Genomic DNA, 20,879 nt, shown 5'->3' on the forward strand with positions numbered 1-20,879 from the left:
TCAACCTGTCAGTTTTTAACATCTTAAGCTATATAGCTTTATGTTCACTTCTATTTTAAATGACCAGAATATGGATTATTTGAAAAACAAAGGAAAATTTGGCATGGCTTAATTAATGACAAAGAATCCCAACTGTGATTACAAGATTTGTTTGCATTGCCATTAAAATCTAATGTGCTATGTCTTTAATCTTCACATCCCAGAATAGTGGTTGAGCTCCTTCCCATAAACATACACAAATTACAACGACTCCCAGGTATATTTATTCTGGTTTGTAAATAAGTCACATCCTGTGTTGGAGGCTTCCAGAGCACCTCACCTGATCTTGACACCCTTGGGTTTCTTTACTAGAACCTGGACACTGCAGAAATTATCTTGTCCCAAGGGCTCACTCTTTGCATAGCTACTAAGGAAGAGTTTTGTTGGTTAACGGAGAGGTTAGTGGTTCTATGCGATCTAAAGAAAGACAGCCCTCCCCAAGAACACACTAAATTAAAAAAGAACTGTTAGACCCTGAGTATAAAAGGGTTTTGCAGGTCTTCAGGATTTGGTTCCTTGCACCATACCTACTATCTTCCTAGACAGAGAATTACTGTTCTTACTCATGAAGACTATACTTCAAATCACATTACATAAGAAAACTTACTTCTGCATGTTGGGACAGGAATTGTTAGGCTCAGTGCTCACCTGCTTCCCTCCAGTTCCCACAAGCTATTCAGCCTCATGGTAAGCCATTAGTGAAAGTATCCATCTTGTGCGTTTCCTGAGGGAAATTATGGTGGCTCAACTCAATATTCTTAACTGAGCAAATAGTCGCTGTATACCTATTGTTACTACCTACTACATGTGAACATGACAAGGTACCTGTAGTGCTATTCTAGGGAAATACAAAATGTTATGGGAACATATAGGAGATCCCAACCTGTAATGAGCTTACCATCTTGTCCTCAACAACTCTTTCAAGGGTGTAACACAACAAATCTGTGAATTATCATGATGATAGGCCCTGTGAACTGAGACAGGTTCCTTCAAGACTATCTTCAAAAACTTGAACTTTAATAAATATGGGTTCCCATTTACCCCGAAGAATAGGACAAGGGATATTCCTTCTTTGGTATTATGCATTAAATCCTTAAGACAGAAATGAAATATAATGCACAGTTTAGGGCAACCACATAATTTTTTCCCCAGAAACCCATACCCCTTCTCACACCTAAAATAAAATTCATGGAACTAACTCTTTAATTAGAAAGAATAACTTGTTTCCTTGATTAATTGCACAGTGCAGACAAAAAGACTGTGTAGGAGGTAATTTATGGTGGCAATTTGAGGTGATTTTGTCATAAACTTTCCATGGTTTCATATTGTAGATTTTGGAAAACATAGTACTTTGTCAAAAAGGGAGGGGAATGGAGGAAGTAAAATAAATATTTAAGCCCAGAGAGATCATTCCAACAAATGTTCATTCTTAGATCATCTGTTCTTCATTTCATGATATACGTTATAAACAACAGCCTCACTCCAACTTTCAGTTCGCAGCATACTTTAAAATTCAGCAAATATGTTCGTGCACATATATAATGCATTGTTGTAGTTCACATTCACAGATAACAGCCCTAATGGAGTTGTTTGCCACATATGCGATTAAGGTTAAAAATCTCAGAGAGAGACGCAGAGTCTCCCCCCATGGGCTTGTGCACAAGAGGACAGTCGTCCTATTTTTGTAGCTCTAGAGACCATTTTAGAACAAATCATTCCTTATGACTCTGTCTCTTTGCTCAATGGGTTACTGATGTCTTTCCTCTAAAAGAACTACGTGGATCTACTCACTGCCAAGTGGGTCTTTTGGCTGCTGCTGTATTCAGAATATCTTAACTACATAGCATGGGTTTACATTGTATTTCAGGATGTCAAGTTAATATTTCTTCTCCTGGAACCGCTAGTCATCTTCTGCTTCCAATTTCCAAACAGCTGCTAAGGTTTTTCTGTCTCTCAATAGGGGGGCAAAATCAGGCAGGGTCAGCAAAGAGTGGTCCACTGTTAAAAGGGGGTTTTTGTTTTTCACTTCCCCAAATTTAGCTAATAATAATAGCCTGCTGTTAACTAGAAGCCATCAACAATTGATTAACACATATTTTGAATGTTATATGTATTATATACTGTATTCTTGCAATAAAGTAAGCTAGAGAAATGAAAGTGGGACCAAAAATGAATTTACATTTATATTTACTATACTGTATCGATACTATAAGTTTAACCCATTTGTTTAAAAGAAAATTTGCACCTAAGTGGACTCATGCAGTTCAAATCCCTACTGTTCAGGAGGCAACTATATTATTGTTCTTGTAACAGTTCCTGTGTGTGAATAGTTAGTATCCCTGATACAATGATAGGACAAGTGTATTCTAAAAGCTAGCTCTTTGTGATAATATTGTAGTTATAATTTTTTGTCAGAGTCCAGAATATAAGCTATGTAACTGAGTAAGTATAAGGCTGATATTCTTTAAAATATGGAAATCAAAGTATTTAGTGACATCTATCACTTTATGAAATGATGAAGTACTTCTATATAAATTTTCCCATAGATTCACATGGTCAATTGTAACAGAGCTTTTTACAAAGCACTCAATTTTTTTTTATAGCTTGCACATTAGAATTAGCTACCGTTGCAAGTTGTAGAAACCATTTCATTGAAGACATATGTAATTATGTGTCCACATGGACATTCAACTTGAGATTCCTTCCAAATTTGTAATTTTCCTAGATAACGAAGAAACTAGCATGGCCATTCTTCTGACAATTTTCATCATGATTATAGTGACCTTAATTAGCAATATTACTAAATAAGACAGCTACTTTCTGCTTCAGATAAATCACTCCCTTCATTCTTTACTAACTGCCTACTGTGTGCTATCTTGAGTGATGGGGTTAGTCTTCTTAGCTCTCAGGTTTGATGGGGAGACAAGCAGATAACCAAAATATCACAGAGCAGAATGTTAAAAGATAGTGGCAGGGACATTCCTAGGTGCTATGTAAATACTGACCTTGATGGGTAAGTGTGGAAATTAATCAAGCAGCCTTCTTGGGGGATAGTATCCAAACTGAGACCTGCAGGATAAGAACTATACAGGATAAGGTTTATGCACAATAATCATCTTCAAACACAATGAATCAGACATTACCTACTGCCCTGCAGATTTCTCTTTTGCCCTCAGATGCCCAGTGTCCTCGCTCTACCTCTAAATGTTTGTGTCTAGAGAAGAGACCAGTTGCACCGATAAATCAAATCCTCTTATTTCTCATAAAACTCCTATAATGCTCTCAAAATAGCAAATATCTAAAATGTAGTTCAAAGATCCATTTCTTAAGAGGAACACCAAATCCCAAGGGGAAATAAAGTTTGAAGTCATTAGTAAAAACGGAATAACATTACCTCCATATTGAAAATTCCTATCTTTAAAGCAACAAAGTATGACTTTCACATCTATGGAAAAAAGCAAAAAATTAAAAGAGATAATATTTGAAAATTCAGGGGTGTACATTTCTGGTAGTTGTATGCATTGTGTCTATTGGGGATAAAAATCTGGCAAAAAGTTCCACAAATAACAACCTTTGACCCAATAACCACATTCCCAGGAATTTAAACTAATGAAATGATTCCTTAAAAACAAAAAGAAGACTATTATACAAATGAAAATGGTTATGGTGAGAATATGAACATCTACCTTATTTCAAAAATATAAATAATGCAATATACAGAAAATGAGTAAATTATAAGATATTATTTAGAAGAAATAGGAATCATTTAAATATAGGAATGAGAAAATAACACAGGTACCAAAAATTTTCTATCAATAAAATTAAAGAAAAAAGACATGCAGCTATATAACCTAATAATGACAGCAATGGACTTACTAAATATATAAGAATACTTATTATATATCTAGTGAAATAATTATGCTTAATTTCTATTAAAAATTCCAGGTTTAAATATCTTTTTGCACCTATATATACATAATTTGACAGTGCCTTATATTTTACATAGATCATTTACGAAGTAAATTATTTCGTACACTCCTGGGTTTTTCTATTTTACTTTCATTATTACATTTCCTACCATATTTTCCATATTTAAAAATCCAGTATATTATTCTTTATTTTTCTCATATTCTTATAATACAGATACATATCAATTATGCATAGACTCAAAATTCTATACAAATATACATTTATAGAATATTTCTGATTTTAAACAAATATATAAAAGGATAGCCTTATCTCAGATCTCTCCAAGTCAACTTACATAGCTTTAATTCACCCTATTTAATTGTTTATTGTCATGATTTTATTATGGCTTAGTATATATTTATCAAAATTTTTGAAATCAGTAATAGTAACTTTGTTTCTATTTCCATCCTCTTCAAACAACACTGAACAACCTATATATATATATATATATATATATATTTATATATATACATAATACATATATATAATTATCACAGCTTTTATTTGTACAATAGATTCTCAGATGTGATCTTTGGTCAAAAGTACAAGTTTTTTTAATTCTAAGAGATTTTGACAGGTTGCATTTCAAGATAGTGTGATAATTCATTTTTCTAACAGCAATGTGTCACCTGCTTTTTGATTTTTTGACAGTTTGCTGTGTATAAAGTGATGTTTTATTGTTACTTTAGCATACATTTCCTTATTTGTAAAGCTGAGGATTTTTTCTTTGGTGGCTATTCGATTCGTTTTTCTTGAGAACTTCCTGTTTACTTCTTTTTAAACAGAAATTGATGTACAATATACATGAAGTACATAAATCTTGTGTGTAAGCTGGATGAATTTTTGCATAACATATACCTCCACAATCAAAACGTTTAACTCTTATACCTCCAAGATCAAGATGCAAATACTCTCATCCAGAAACTGCCTTATGCTTCTTTCCAAACAACACTCTACACCCCATCACCCCCACCCCCCAGCAAAAGGAAAGGCTGGTCTGATTTCCAATAGCTCAGATCAACTTTGGTTGTGCTTGACTTTCATATAAATAGTTCATATAAAAGGCTTATTATTGTCTACTTTTTCACTCAATGTTAGGTGTATGAAATTCAATTACAGACAGTGGAAGCACTTCAATTGTTTTTTTTGCTTTCTATACATGAATGTTCTACAATTTATTTTAAAGTTGGATATGTTAACTTTGAAGCTATTATGAATAAAGTTGCTAAACTTATTGTTTTATGTATCTATTGTACCGTTGGTTGATACACACAATCACTTCTCTTGGCTTTTTTTTTAAGATTTATTTATTTATGCATAAAAGTGCTGGGGTACAAGTTAGAGGATCCACCAAAGACAGAATGGGGAACAGAACAGGCAGACTGACGAAATACACTGCTGAGTGGAGCAGTGGGCAAGACAGGAGAGGTCTACTGTGCCATGTGGGTTGCTCCCTGGCTGGCCGGGGATTAAACTCCTGCTGCAGAGGCTGCAGATTGCTTCACAGTGCAGTGCTTAACCCCTTGAGCCACCAAGGAGGCCCTCCTGTGGACTTTTTATCAGTGGCAAGAACTACTCGATCCTAGGGTGTTTATGAGATTTTGCAAAATTGCTTTCCAAAGAGGCTGAACTAACTTACACTCCTATGAAGAATACATGTGAATTCCATTTGTCCCAAATCCTACCGCATATATGGTTTGACTGGCAGTCTTTTTAATTTGACCATTCTGGCATGTGTGAAATTAGATCTCATTTGATTTTAGTTTGCATTTCCTTGATGAGTAATGATGTCGAGTCTATTTTTTATGTCCGTGTGGGTTTTTATTAAGGGTTCATTTAAATCGTTTGTCCATTTTATAATAAGAATGTCTTTTAATTAATGATTTGTGAGGCTCTTTCTATATTCTGGATTCAAATTTTTGTTGAATGTACGTATTATAAATATCTTTTTCTGTCATGTGGCTTCCCTCTCACTCCCTTATACCCAAATGGTATCTTTTGAAAAACAGACATTCCTAAATTTTTATTGAATCTCAATTTATCAACCTTGAATTTTAATAATTAGTTCCCTTGTATCCTATTTAAGAAAACTACATGCTCCAAAATAATGAAGATATTCTGTTGCTTTCTTCTAGAAGCTTTACTTTATTGCCACTCACATTTAATTTTTTTATCCACCTTAAAAGATCAAAGTATATTTCCCCCAAGATAACCAGTTATTCTATCATTTATTGCAAAGACTATCCATTTCCTCCTGAAATTCAGTGGCACCCTTAGAGTAAATCAGGTAACCATGTAATGGCCAGTATTCTCCATTCTTTTCAGTTGGACCAATTTCTCTCTTTGTGTAAATACCACACTGTCCTAATTACTGAGGCTTTTTATTAAGTTTGGTTTCTGCTATGTGGAAGTTGTAAAACTTAGATTTCTTTCTTCAAAATTGCCCTCACTAGAAGATGAGTTTGCTTCGTTTAAGTCAGCAATTTTCTCATTCAGTCCCTAAATTTCTATTCATCCTTTGTTGTCATTGGTAGTTTATAAATGTCTGTCTAAATAAATAGAGGAAAGATAACTAGAAGTAAAGAATAAAAGTTAATTTAAGATATTAAAAATTGCCTTGATTATTCTAGATAATGTGGGAATTTCTCTCTCTCTCTCTCTCTCTCTCTCTCTCTCTCTCTCTCTCTCTCTCTCTCTGCATCTTTGATGAGGAAAATGATGACTCTGTAGACCAATCTGGGAACAAATGCTATCTTGAAGACATTGTGTCAGTGCCACTGCATGGAAAAGATACATCATTCCATTTATTTAGATCTTCCTTGATTTCTCTTAATAATATTTTGTAGTTTGCAATGTAGACATAATTGATATCATGAGCTTATTCCTAAACATTTTTTATGATTTTGGTGCTATTATATCATTTGTTAACAGAACTACATTAGAAATTCAAATAATTTTATACTGCCTTTGTTTCCAAGTAGCTTGCAAAATTTGCACATTAAATTGGACCATTTATAGATTATTTTGCATCATATATGTGGTCATATCAATTGAAAAGAAAGTAATATTACTTTTTTTCTTTTTGATATTTACATTTCAATTTCTCTGTCTTTCTTTTTTGGCCTGGAAATAATTGATCTCCAGAATAATGTTGACTAGAACAGAACATTAGGCAAGGTAGTGGACATCTTACCTCCTTACCGAATTCAGGACAGCGGGAAGCACTTAATATTTATCACAATTTTGATATTTGTGAATCAAATATCCTTGTGTATTTTTCATGTATGTTCTTTGTCAAGTTAAGTGTGCTCCTTAACACTTTTTCTCCTGAGGGTTCTTATGAATATGAGTTAATTTCATCAGTTGAATTTTCTGTTATTTACTGAAATGATCATGTGTTTTTTTCCTCATTGATTCTCTTCTGTATTCTACTCTAGAAAACTACATGCCCCAAAATCATAATGAAGATATTCTGTTGCTTTAGTAAAGTGATGAATGCATTTGGGGTTTTTTTTACTGGTTGATTTTTTTTTTTAATATAAAATGTGCTTGATAACAAAGATTTCATGCTTTATTTATTTATTTATGTATCCGATATATTTTATTTTTATATTCCCCATACAATTGCAACCCCCTTATTTTGACCCCAATCCCTCCCCCCACCCTCCTTAGAGTGTCTCTGGTAAAGATTTCACACTTAATGCACTGTTTCTATGTCTATGCTTGGGTAGATTATATTTGTATCTAGAACTTTGCTCAAATCTTTCATTTTTTTCACCTTCTGAAGATGTTAAGCATGTGGAGTTCAGATGTGAATTTACCACTGACATACAATAATCTTCAGACATTGTGATGGGAAAAAAATATCATTTCCATCTTTCCATTTCATAAAGTTTGGACATTTTGAAGCTCTTCTGCACAATGAAATGAGTAAGATACTATGAGTTTAGAGATTGCTAAGTGATTTCACATCCAATGGAAACCATCATGACTGCTTTATTCAGACTCTGATATTCCTTTGCTACATTTTTACAAATCTCTGTGTTAAAATATAATGAAAATCTTTCAGCAAAGCACTCTGAAGCTTCTCCATTCCTAATTTCATAACAATAACCTGTTTGAACTCAGGCTTACATTACACCTCCTGATGTACCATTTTCATTTCCTGCACCTATTTCGTTATCCTGTCAGGGGTGATGAAACAGATAACATGGAAGAAATGAACAAAAACAAGCTATTTTCACAGATGCACCCCTCTGCATCACTTGTAGACTTAATCCCATACAGCTTCCTATAGGCTGGCCTGAAAAACCTCTCCTCAGTAAATTAGACAATATTAAGATACTCATCTGGTTATTTCCCATTTTTGCATTTTCAAATGCTAATTTATCTGACTATCTCAGTGTTGTCTTTGGATCTGATAACTCAGAGTGGTAGATAATGGAAATATATCTTCAGATGTTGCACTAAGACATATGAGCCAGGTTTGTAACAGGGTTGGTTAAGATGATGACTAGGAAGATTGCAAGAATAGATTTCACATAAATCACATTTTTTCTTAGACCAGTAGTAGTTGCTAAAAGCTACTATATAACAGCAAGACTCCTAGCGAGGGTTGAAATATAGGAGGGAAACCCATATTCATTACAATGTAATGAATGGAGCTGAGACGTTCTGGATAGTTCTTCACACTTCAGTCTATTACTTAGAAATTGTGTGACCTAGGGCAAGTTACTGAACCTCAGTTTAACCATCTGTAAACTAGAAGAACTGCACACCTTAAGTCATGAAATACTTCTAGAACAACATCGAGCACATCAGAAGAACTCACTGAATGCCAGCCTTTTTTTCAAATCTGCTTTATGAGAAAAACAATTCTGGAAATTAGCTTTGACAATGTGATTTCTTAAGTTCCCTCCAGTTCTGTTTCTCAGTCTATAATTCCAAGTGATTGCACAAGAATCAGGGAAACAATTCACGCTTGGCTCATATATAGCTGTTAAAATGCCACCAAACATCTTATCTACAGCACGGTGGTCTCACCTACTGTTGATTTCAGCTTCCACAAAGCAATTTGACCGTGCAATGTATTCACTAGACCACTGGGACAAAAGCAAGTATTCGAGCTAAGCAAACAGACTTTTCCCAGATTGGAATTACAGTCCCTAAATTCAAACTTAACTCCCAGGATATATCCCTTTCCAACAGGCCTGAGAACACAGACTAATCAAATCCATACATCTCCCACCTTCGGGGAGACTCTGCTAACAACTTGGTAAATACTGCCTTTTACAAATCTTAAAAGTCAAGTTTAGCAATAAAATTAAATGCATACTCCTGGGAGATGCTGATGGGCGAAATGATAATAAGATTGCCTTTAGGCCACCTCCTGAAAGATTTTAATGTTTCTCTTTGGATTTACAATTGTTTTCTTAAAGCCTATTCCGTTTCTCTTGTATTGTTTTGTGGGTTTTTATTTTTTTCAAGATAGGAGCTAAGAAAATAGAGACCTATAAAAATTATGTAGTTCGTGAGGTTACTTGATGTTTCATTGGGTGTCATTTTAATAATACTGGGATGTATGATTTTTAAAGCATTGCATTAGTACCTTATTAACCTGGTTTGAATTCTAATCCCACCATTGCTAGCTATGTGACCTTCCACCAATGGTTAACTTTTCTGACCCTGGCAAATTCATTTGCATAAAGACAGAATTTGTTCAGAAAGAATGAAAAGGAACTAGTAGAGTAGACCACAAAATGTTACTTCTTGCTTTCCATTGCTGCAGTTCCTTTGTGTTCAATAAATAATATTCTCTCACCTCCCTCCATTTATATCTTTTACAATTTTCTCCTTGTTACTACCAAACCTTGATCCTACCAAAAAAGGCAACATCAATAAGAGGCAAATAAAGACTAAGGAGATACTATAAAAGAAATTAAAAAGATATTCAATGTAAAGCACTCTGTGACTCTGAATTTCCTCCTGAAATAGAAGGAACTTTTCTGAAATAATTGGTAAAATGTAAATAAAATCTGTAGCTGCAAGAATAGTATATATCAAGGTTAATTTCTTGCTTGTGATCATTGTAATACGGTCATATAAAATAATGACCTTGTTTGCTATTAAACACACACTAAAATATTTATGACTAAAGAAGTATTACATGTGCAGCTTACATTAGTGTGGCTCAGAAACATATATGTGAGCATATATCTGTGTATGTGTATTTGTGCGTGTGTATGTGTGTGTCTCCCTTGGAATCTGTAAGGTGAAGGATTGGTTGCAAGACTCTCAGATGCTCAGGTCCTTTATTAAAAATTGTGCAGTCTTTGCATATAACCTACAGTCATCCTTCTGTGTATTTTAAATATCACTAATTTACTTACAATACCTAATTCAGTAAGTAATATGTAAATAGTGTGATACTGTATTTTTTAGGAATTAATGATAAGAAAAAATTGTACATGTTGATTATAGATGCAATCCTCATGGGACTAACATGTAGTATGTATTTTCAATCCAAGTTTGGTTGAATCTGCAAATGAGCTGGCAGATATGGAAGACCAAATGTGTATATACACACACACACACTTGATCCTCCATCTCATTCACATATATGCATATATGCCTACATATAGTTGATTCTCATTATTTGTGGTTCCATATTTGCTAGTGCATTTATATACTAAAATTTCTTTGTAACCACAATTAATACTTGTGGCATTTTGCAGTCATTATGACATGTGCAGAGGTTGTGAAAAATTTGAATCACTCAACAAACACTTCTCAATCGAGGCTGAACAAACAAGGTGCTAACTTTCTGTTTCAGCCCTCATCCTGCAAGTAACTGTCCTTTCCATGGTGAATTTTGAGCCATGTTTTTTGCATTTATGCATGTTTTGTTGGTGATTTTGTTGCTTATAATGACCCCCAAGCATATTGTTGAAATGCTGCCTGGTGTTCTTATGTGCAAGAAGGGTGTGATGTGCTTTAAGGAGAAAAGATGTGTGTGAGAGCAGCTCCATTCAGGTGTGAGTTACAGTGCTGTTGGCTGAGTTCAATGCTGATGAATCAGCATTAATCTTTTTTAAGTGTCTTTAAACAGAAACTCATATCAAGCAAGGATCTGTATTGATCAGTTTAGGGAAATCTTCTGAGCAGAGGCTCATGGGAAAACCTAACCCCTCATTTCTCTCTGGTGCTCAGTATTTACTAATTCAGTGTTTGCAGTGACTTTGTACAACAAAGCTACCAGAAATGATGAAAATATAGAACCAGAGAGAGTGAGGAAGGAGGATAAAGCAAAGTGGTAATAATGTCGGGAATCCCGGGAAAAGGATATGCAGAAATTAGGAATTCTTTCTACTAGTTTTGTATTTTTTCCTGTGTGTCTGAATTTTTAAATGGAATTTTTAAAAAGATCTGTATTCTTGATCCAAAACCCTTTGGGGGCGTTGACAACAATGTAGACGCACTGGAAGAGGCCAAGAGAGATGACACCATGATGGAGGCTGCCAAAAGAGGTAGCCACTGAGTCAGGGTGGGGGGAGACAGAGGAGCATGAATAGGAGGGTATGATCATAGTACAAAAACAAACAACGACAGCTATATAAAAAAAAAAACAGTAAGAGTCCAGGATGTGAGAAGAGTCCACAAGAGAAGAAGAATCATGGAATGAGCAGGCACTCAATTAGGAAAATAGGTATGACGTGGATCAAAGAAACCTCTTTAGGTTTAAAATCTTAATGCAAGAGGGGTGGAAATTCTGCTCACGTACACTGCTTGTAAGGCACTAGGGCATCCCGTAGCTTTATGACTGTGCTGCAGGGTTACGGGGGCTTTGGTGGTGGGTGTGGTGCAGTGTTTGTGGGTTCCATATTTGCAAGTACATTTATTTACTAAAATTTCTTTGTAACCACAATCAATACCTGTGGCATTTTGCAGTCATTATGACATGTGCAGAGGTGGTGAAAAATTTGAATCACTCAACAAACACTTCTCAGTCAAGGCTGAACAAACAAGGTGCTACCTTTCTGTTTCAGCCCTCATCCTGCAAGTAACTGTCCTTTCCATGGTGAATTTTGAGCCATGTTTTTTGCATTTATGCATGTTTTGTTGGTGAAGAGGTGTACCTCTGAACTTGTACCTCTGAATCATATACAGTGTTGTAAACCAATGTGACCGAAACTTAATCTCTCTCTCTCTCTCTCTCTCTCTCTCTCTCTCTCTCTCTCTCTCTCTCTCTCTCTCTCCCTCTCCCTCCTTCCTCTCTCCTCTCTCGAATAGTAAAGAAGTAGGCAGAACCAGAAACTACCTTCCTCTACATTAATATTCATCTTTTCTCAAAAATTATAATTCTTCCAGAGCCATTTGTCAAAACTTCTTTTGATAAAAAATGAGGTACAAAAGTAATTGATGAACAACAAAAACCATCTGTTCCATCTGAAGAAAAACATTTATTTGTGTACTGAAATTGATATATGTGTTTATTTGGCTGTTTGAATATGGGAGTGGTTTTTTGCTTGTTTGTTTAGGAAAATAAGTACAATTAACAATATATCCCAGACACATTCTGAATATTAGAGTATAACACATAGAAAAGAGTACATAAATCATAAATCTATAGCTTAACTTTTCAGAGTGATCAACAGAGAGGAAAACATCCACACAGCATAGTTCTTTCCCCTCTGCCACTCACTCTTTCCTCTAAGGGAACTACTATCCCAACTTCCAAAAATAACTTCTACCAAACTTGGATTTTATATGAATGATACCATGTAGTATGTACTCTCCTTATCTGGCTTCTTTTAGTATTATGAGAGTCATCTATGTTTTTCCATGGGGTGGTTTGACTTTCTCATTGCTATATAGTTTTCCATTCATTGAAGTCACCATTTTTTAAAGTTATATTTATTAAGGTAATGTTGATTTACTGCACAATATAGGTCTTGTGGGTATAGGTTTACACCTCTACAAATGTATGTTATTTCACCACACTCACCACCAAAACTCCAGTGATCCTCCATTGGACGTCCCTCTCCCCTGAGCTCCACCCCTTCTGGTAGCCTTAGTCATAGTTCATTGTGCTTTTCCCCTCCTGCTTCCACCCCTCATATAGTCTATTATTGAAGTATATTTGGGCTGTTTCCAGTTTGGTGATAAGAGTACTAGCCCATACACTCTTGCGTTTTGGTGCACATCTATACACAGTGTTTATACAGCTCAGTTGTGAAATAGTTGGGTATATGCATTCAGTAATGAGCTCTTAATCTCTTAAGCAGTTTGTAAAACTGTTCAATCAAGTTGTCTCCACCATCAGTATATGAAAACAATCTTGGGTAACTTTTTATTGTTGCTGTCTCTCTTTATCTCATCATACTCAGAGAACATACCCTATAAAACTTCTACTTCTTGGGAGGTAAAATTGTGTGTGTGACTCAGTATATGAACAGCTATTCACAATATTTCATGAGCATAAAAGAAAAATGACAAAGTCTGTTTTTGTGTCTGTGTGTGTGTGTACACACACACACACAAACACACAATAACAAAATTGTGATCTGCATAGCTTTGAAATGGAACAAATTCCTGGATGCAACATATCATACAAATGCCAATCTTCCCCAAATTAATATACAAATTTAAAGCATTTCCAAATAAATTAGAATAAGGGATTTTTATAACATTAAATATGTTATTTTAAATTTCATGCACAAAGGCAATTATGAAAAACTGACAGTAACTGAAAATTTAAATAGCAAAGGGATGCATGCAACATTAAATACAATGCATTGCTATCAAGTTACTAAAATCTTAATAGAATATATTGGCACAGAACAATCAAAGGGAATATAGAGTCTAAAAATCTATGCAAATACATATGAATTTTACATATAATATGGTTTATAATATGCTGGAAAAACATATACTTTATTAAATGACTGTCCAACCAGAAAAATAAAATTGTAAACTATTTGATATCACATAAAAATAAATTACACATGAATTTTCAAAATGAAGAATATTATGGAGTTGAGAGCCATAGAGAAAATTATCAACAGATTTATCTACATAAATAATTAAAGCTTTCTCTCCAAATTCAAAGATAGACCGGGAGAAAATATTTGCAATATACATGACCAAGCTTGTGATAAAAAAATGGCGGAATAAATTGTTTTAAAGCTAAAGCAGTTCAACTATTAAAAGGGATGCATTACATTACAATTATATTATTGACCTGGAAAATGGCCGTATCTTTTAAGAAAGAAACAAATGCATTTGGTAAGATAATGGCAATAGTACAGTTTTGGGATCTTTCTCACATAAAAAAACAGTTAAAGCAATTAGAAGCAAAAAATAAATATAGTAAAGATTATGAACTAGGTAGCATCATTTTAGGCAGAAAAACAAACAAAAGCAAACCACCAAGAACCCCAAGGTCGGTTTCTTAACCTTTGTATAAGAGAAAGCATAGCAAGAGTATACCTGACCGTTCCTGAAACAGGATGACACAAAATAGTCACCTTGAACTTTGGAGCAATTTGAGAATCACAGCTGTGTCTTGGAAGAGTTGTGCTCCCTGTCATAGAGTACAAATGTAAGGGGCACAGTAAGGCGTGAAGAATTCTGTACCATCAAGCCCTCTGAATTTCTGAAACTGAATGTTCAGGCCTCCTTTGTAGGATAAGATCTACACTGAGGACAAACTGGTGGGAACAAAATGAAAACTGATCAGAAACAGATAAGAGGGGGAAAGGAAAGAGGCAAAGTGAATGAAGTCACAGAATCTCAGAAACAGCACACCGTATTCTTGACATTACACAAAAACAAACAGAAAAGAAAATTTTATGAAAGCAGAAAGCTTTATGAATTGAGCTGTGCCTAAAAATTCAGAGAAAGTAAAATCATATTAAAATAAGTAGTAAAATTATTGAAATCAAATCCCATACAAAATTGCTACAGAAAATAAAAAGATGTAAGAGCCAGAAAGAAATGTCTATAGAAAATAAAAACATGGCAGAAAGACAATTTCAAAAAAAACAGAAAGAAATTTAAGTACTATTTCAAAACAAGTTAAAGTCACTAAGAAAATGTATAAAATATGAAAAATAATAAATAAAGTAATGCAATGTTATAAAAATCCAAATTGAGTTGAGAAAATTAAAAAAGGAAATATAAGATGGAAAATCATGCTAGACATCAAAATGAACCTAGAAGAAAAAGAAGATTGAATAAACACAGGAAAAGAAATTGTCAAAAAAAAAAAAAAAAAAGGAAAAAGTATCAGACTTTCCTGCCCTCCCACCATTAGGATAGATTAGGGAACCCTAAAAAAAAAAAAAAAAAAAAAAGAAATTGTCTTAAAAACTGGTGAAAAAAGGGAGAATTTGTTAAATTAGAGGAAATGAAAAACAAACAAAAGAATTTCAGTAATATACTTAAAAATAGGCAAACAAGATCCAATGGCAGGCTAATTGTAGACCTAACAAGGGAAGTCAGTATAACAATGCTAAAAGTTTATGAAAATTTACCTAAAATAATAATATAAACTTTTTTCCACTTATATTTTGAAAGATTGCAATGTGTCCTTGAGACCACATTCTCAGAACAACACCAAGACATTCTAGTGGAATTATTAGGCTATTACACTATAAAGGAAGATAAAAATCCTTTGGTGTTCAAAAGCAAAGAACATATGACTTATAAGAAGTATAAAAGTATATTACTGTCACTCTTTGCTAAGGCTTTATGTCAGGAAAGAATTAAGTGATATATTTAATGTACCCAAGGAATGAAAATTTAAACCAAGTGTTTTCTACGTAATGAAACAGATCTTTAAAATTAAAGAGCTGTTATCTACATACAAGAATTCAGGGAATATTGTTCCTTTTAAAGAAATCTAGAAAAGTAACCTGAAGTAGCCAAAAGGACCGAAAACCAGTTATAGAGGGGCCCTCTCGTTTGCTGAACTTCACCTCTAGAAGCTCTGCAAAGTCCTCACAGTGAGCAGAGAATACCCTTCCTATGCTTTGGCAGGGGAGTGGGAAATGTAGCTATCTTGAAATATTCCCCAGCATCTGTTCTTCCTGATAAGGCCTGCCCTCAGGAGAACCTGCTTTACCCCAGCATGCTCTGCCACAGTTTTCATCCAAGCATATCCAACCTTGGGGAAGGAAAATACCTCACTCCAATTCCCATTTGCCATCCTGTCCCATCTAAGGGGGCAGGAGAGAGAAGGAACTGAGAAACACTAGCAAATCTCCTACTCCAGGGACATGAGCTCACCAAAACACTGCCCCCTCATCATAAACTTACAGAACATTTCTCTCCCCTCAGACAATACTGCATTACTGAAGGTCTATTTATCTTAGTTCCTTGTACTCAGTACATCATGTCCATCTTTCAACAAAAGTTGCAAGCAAATTAAAAGCACGAAGCTTACTTCAAAGAGACAGAACAAGCTTCATAGCCAGAATCAGATATGGTAGGAATGTTGGAATTTCCAGATCGTTAATATTGAGAAATTATGTATAATATGCTAAGGGCTTTAAGAGAGGATACTAGACAACAGACAATGACAAACAGTGTGAGCAGAGAGATGGCCATTCTACAAAAGACTCCCATTAAATGATAGAGATCAAAAACACAGTACTGCGTAGTGAAGAATGTGTTTAATAGGCTTGTTGGTATACTGAAGATGGCAAGGGAAGCATCTCTGAACTTGTTGATATGACAATACAAACATTCAAAACTGAAAACCAAGAAACAAAGACTGAAGGAAAAACAAAAATCTAACCTAATATCCAAGAACTGTGTGGCAAAATTTTAAAACTCAAAGTTAATGGGTAAAATACCTGAAACAGAGACCTCACCGAAGAATATATACAGAAAACAAATAAGTGTATTAAAAACATTCAGTATCCTGCATCATTGGGGAATTGTAAATTAAAGCATGAGATTCTGCTACACACCTATTAGAATGGTCAAATTCTAGCACACAGACAACACCCAAAGCTTGTGAGGGTGTGGGGCTATGGTAAAGAACAGTGGGCAGTGGGTGCTTTGGCAGTAGGTATGGCATGGTGAGACATCCAGGAGGAGCGAACCTGTTCCTATAAATCATATACAATATTGTAAACCAATGTTAACTCAATAATAAAAACTTTTTTAATTAAAAAAAAATCACATGATGTTTGATGGTTGTCAGGGATTAAGGGAGAGGGAGGAATCACTAGGCAAACCACAGAGATTTTTAGGGCAGTGAAATTATTTTTTTTAATTTAAGATTTATTCATTTATGCATACAAGAGCTGGGGTACAGAATATATATAGAATATATACAGAAGAATATATACAGAAAAGAATATATACAAAGAATATATACAGAAGAATATATACAGAAAACAAATAAGTGTATTAAAAACATTCAGTATCCTGCATCATTGGGGAATTGTAAATTAAAGCATGAGATTCTGCTACACACCTATTAGAATGGTCAAATTCTAGCACACAGACAACACCCAAAGCTTGTGAGGGTGTGGGGCTATGGTAAAGAACAGTGGGCAGTGGGTGCTTTGGCAGTAGGTATGGCATGGTGAGACATCCAGGAGGAGCGAACCTGTTCCTATAAATCATATACAATATTGTAAACCAATGTTAACTCAATAATAAAAACTTTTTTAATTAAAAAAAATCACATGATGTTTGATGGTTGTCAGGGATTAAGGGAGAGGGAGGAATCACTAGGCAAACCACAGAGATTTTTAGGGCAGTGAAATTATTTTTTTTAATTTAAGATTTATTCATTTATGCATACAAGAGCTGGGGTACAGGGCAGAGATGCGGGGGGTGAGAGGATTCACCAGAGACAAAGTAGGGAGCAGAACAGGCAGACTGACGGAAATACACTGTTGAGGGGAGCAGTGGGCGAGACAGGAGAGGTCTGCTGTGCCATGTGGGTCTCTCTCTGGCTGGCCGGGGATGGAACTAGTGCTGCAGAAGCTGTGGATTGCTTCATAGTGCGGTGCTTAACCCCTTGTGCCACCAGGGAGGCCAGGGCAGTGAAATTATTTTGTGTGATACTCCAATGGTGGATACATACTGTTATAAATTTGTCCAAACCCACAGAATGTACACCAGGAAGGAACCCTAAGGTCAAACATGGGTTTTGGGTGGGGTGTGTCAGTGTAGCCTCATCCATTGTAACAAACGCCACTCTGGGTGTGATATAGATAGTGAGGTTGTGGGGAGGGACAGGGGACAAGGCAGGGGCTATATGGCAACTGTCTTGTACTTCGCACTCAAAAAAATGTTTAATAAAAGTAATATAAATTAATATTTTACTGACTGTAAATATGTTGTGTTGTGGCCCGTACCAATAGCACATCCAGATAATGGCACTTTGTTCAGTAAAGATTATGTTGTCCATAAGAAACAAGCTCGGAGCTCCACCAGGATGTGAAGACGACTGAGAGTCGGGATGGGGAAGCTGCTTTTCCTGTTAGGATGCGCAGCAAGGAGGGTCTTCTCTGGTGGCAGAAAAGTTCTATTTGCTGGTTCTCCTAGTTTGGTTCCAGGAACACAGGATCACATAGGAACATGCTGGAAATGCAAATTTTCAGCCCCAGCCCAGGCCTGTCGAATCAGAAACTCTCCATTTGGGCCTGGCAGCCCCAGTTCTGACAGCACTTCCAAGTTCTCAGAGGCCTTCTAACATTTGAGAGCAACTGCAATGGACCCTGCATTTGTTCTATGTAGTTTGCTGACTCCATGTTTTATAATAAGAAGGTTGAAACCTCCTTTTTAAGTTGCAAAGTGACGTTTTTTAAAAGGGCAATGGAGAATTGACTGTGTAAGCACCTGGAAATTTTATGTTTCTATGATGAGTATGAAATGACATACATCAAATCCTTAGTGTTGATTAACTCAGGAAAGTGGAGTTAAAAGGGAGAATTTATCACCTTTAGATTCCTTTCTATTGCTGACATTAGTCTGAATTGAATATCACTTTTATAAGTTAAAAGGATTAGCACGTTTAAAAGATTAAAATCACAAAAACTGGTCCTCCCTGGTGCTGCAAGGGGTTAAGCATCACACTATGAAGAAATCTGCAGCCTCTGCAGAATGAGTTCAATCCTGGCCCTCCAGGGAGCAACCCACAGGGTGAGGCAGTCCTCTCCCGACTCGCCCGCTGCTCCCCTCAGCAGTGTATTTCTGTCAGTCTGCCTGTTCTGTTCCCTGCTCTGTCTCTGGTGAATCCTCTCACCCACCACATCTCTGGCCTATACCCCAGCTCTTGTATGCATAAATAAATAAATCTTTAAAAAAAATCAGAAAGACAAAAGATTTCATTTAAAAAAAATAAAATCACAAAAACAGAAACTTGTGCTTCTAAATTGTGTTTTCCTGAACTTCATATCCCACTAGATGTTAACTGGTGGTCCAATTAAAATGTTTAATAGTCAAATAAATATTTTAAAAACTCTTAAAATTTTAAAACATAAATTAGTGTTTTAAATGCAAGAATCCCCAACTGTGTTTAATTAAGCCCAGTGTTCCCCATTTATTTTTGCTATGAATATTTTCTTCCCCCAATCTCTATTGACATCTAATAGCTGTGGTGCATAAGAGGCAGCTGGTACAGAGAGCCAACCAGGCACATCTCTTCCCAATTCTGAGTTCGGTGGCATGAAGTTAGTGACTTAAACCAGTGAGGGAATCAGGAAACACTGCAAAGAAGGAAACGCCAGCTACCCCAGCGCTGGGTTTTAAACATTTTTCAGCTCACCACTGAGACTGTGTTTCACAGGACAAGGGCAAGTTCTGCTGTACATTGATTCCTTTAACTGGACTCAAGCTGTCCTCAGTAATTTTTTAAATTGGATATACTCTTCATTTTATAATCCATTTTATAAGCCAACCAAAATTTTATTACTCTGTGCATACTACAATGTACTCCTAACAAGTCTTTAAGACACTGGAAGTTGAGTAAAAAGAAGTCTCCGGTCTCATTGCTGCCCAAGTCTAGAAAAACAAAACATCTTTAGTATTTTCAAAGCAGCAGGAAAAGACCATTGTAAATTTTTCTATTTATGACACTGCTTTTCCTAAGTAAGTATAACACTCTAATTTTTTTTCCAACCACAACCTCCACTAATCCCATCACATGGAAATAGCTCCAGTTCCCCCAAAGGCAGTGCAAAAACGTAGTTCTGGATTTAAATATTTTGGGCTGAGATGACCAATGTCCTACAGAACTTTGTCACACTCACATTGAGTCAATAAGCAACTTCCTGTGTCCCACTAGTTTGAAATAGGTTTCCAGTAAACACCATCCTTGCTGGCTCCCACGTCATTCCTTTATCCTCTCTCAGCTACTTTTACACCGACTCCTCAGAGATTAAAATCTAGTACACCCACGGAAGAGTGAGCAGAGGCCAGCGGCTGGAGGTTTTTGAACAGGTGGTGGCAATAAGAGTGTGACAACAGCTCAGTAAACCTCGTGTTTATAATAGAAGTTTCTAGTATTCCTCAATCTTAATACAAAGAGATAGATGTTATATAACCAAAATCCCCCAACTTACCCATCCTGGACTGCCAGCGGTCACCCTCCTGAAACAGAATTAGAACGCACCACACTGATCAACTACGTGACATGCGTCCATGGAAGTAGAAGTGGGAATCCCAGCAGTGGGAAAACAAACTCTGTTGCCCAGCAACGTGGTGGCCATGTGCCGTACAGTAACCCTTGAAGCTGGGATCCAATTCCTCGTCCATGGCGTCATGCATAGCAGAATTACAGGCTTGCATGCCACAGGCCTCTGAGTGAAAGAGGAAACTCCAACTGTGAATTGTGCTGTGGGCTTTCC

The 20,879-nt window shown here is 35.7% G+C and overlaps 1 long non-coding RNA gene across 1 annotated transcript; it reads right to left on the bottom strand.

Annotated features, from left to right (window-relative positions):
* Window positions 1-694: 694 nt before the first annotated feature.
* On the bottom strand, window positions 695-20,664 carry LOC129144990 (uncharacterized). The gene is made up of 3 exons (XR_008549936.1): window positions 20,595-20,664; window positions 3,045-3,122; window positions 695-763 (listed from the first exon to the last, which is right to left on the bottom strand). It is a non-coding gene; the product is annotated as an uncharacterized LOC129144990 (long non-coding RNA).
* Between the last annotated feature and the right edge of the window lie 215 nt (window positions 20,665-20,879).

Source organism: Talpa occidentalis, unplaced genomic scaffold, assembly GCF_014898055.3.
Source record: "Talpa occidentalis isolate TD23 unplaced genomic scaffold, MPIMG_talOcc4v2.1 talOcc4.8, whole genome shotgun sequence".
In the NCBI taxonomy this organism is placed as follows: domain Eukaryota; kingdom Metazoa; phylum Chordata; class Mammalia; order Eulipotyphla; family Talpidae; genus Talpa; species Talpa occidentalis.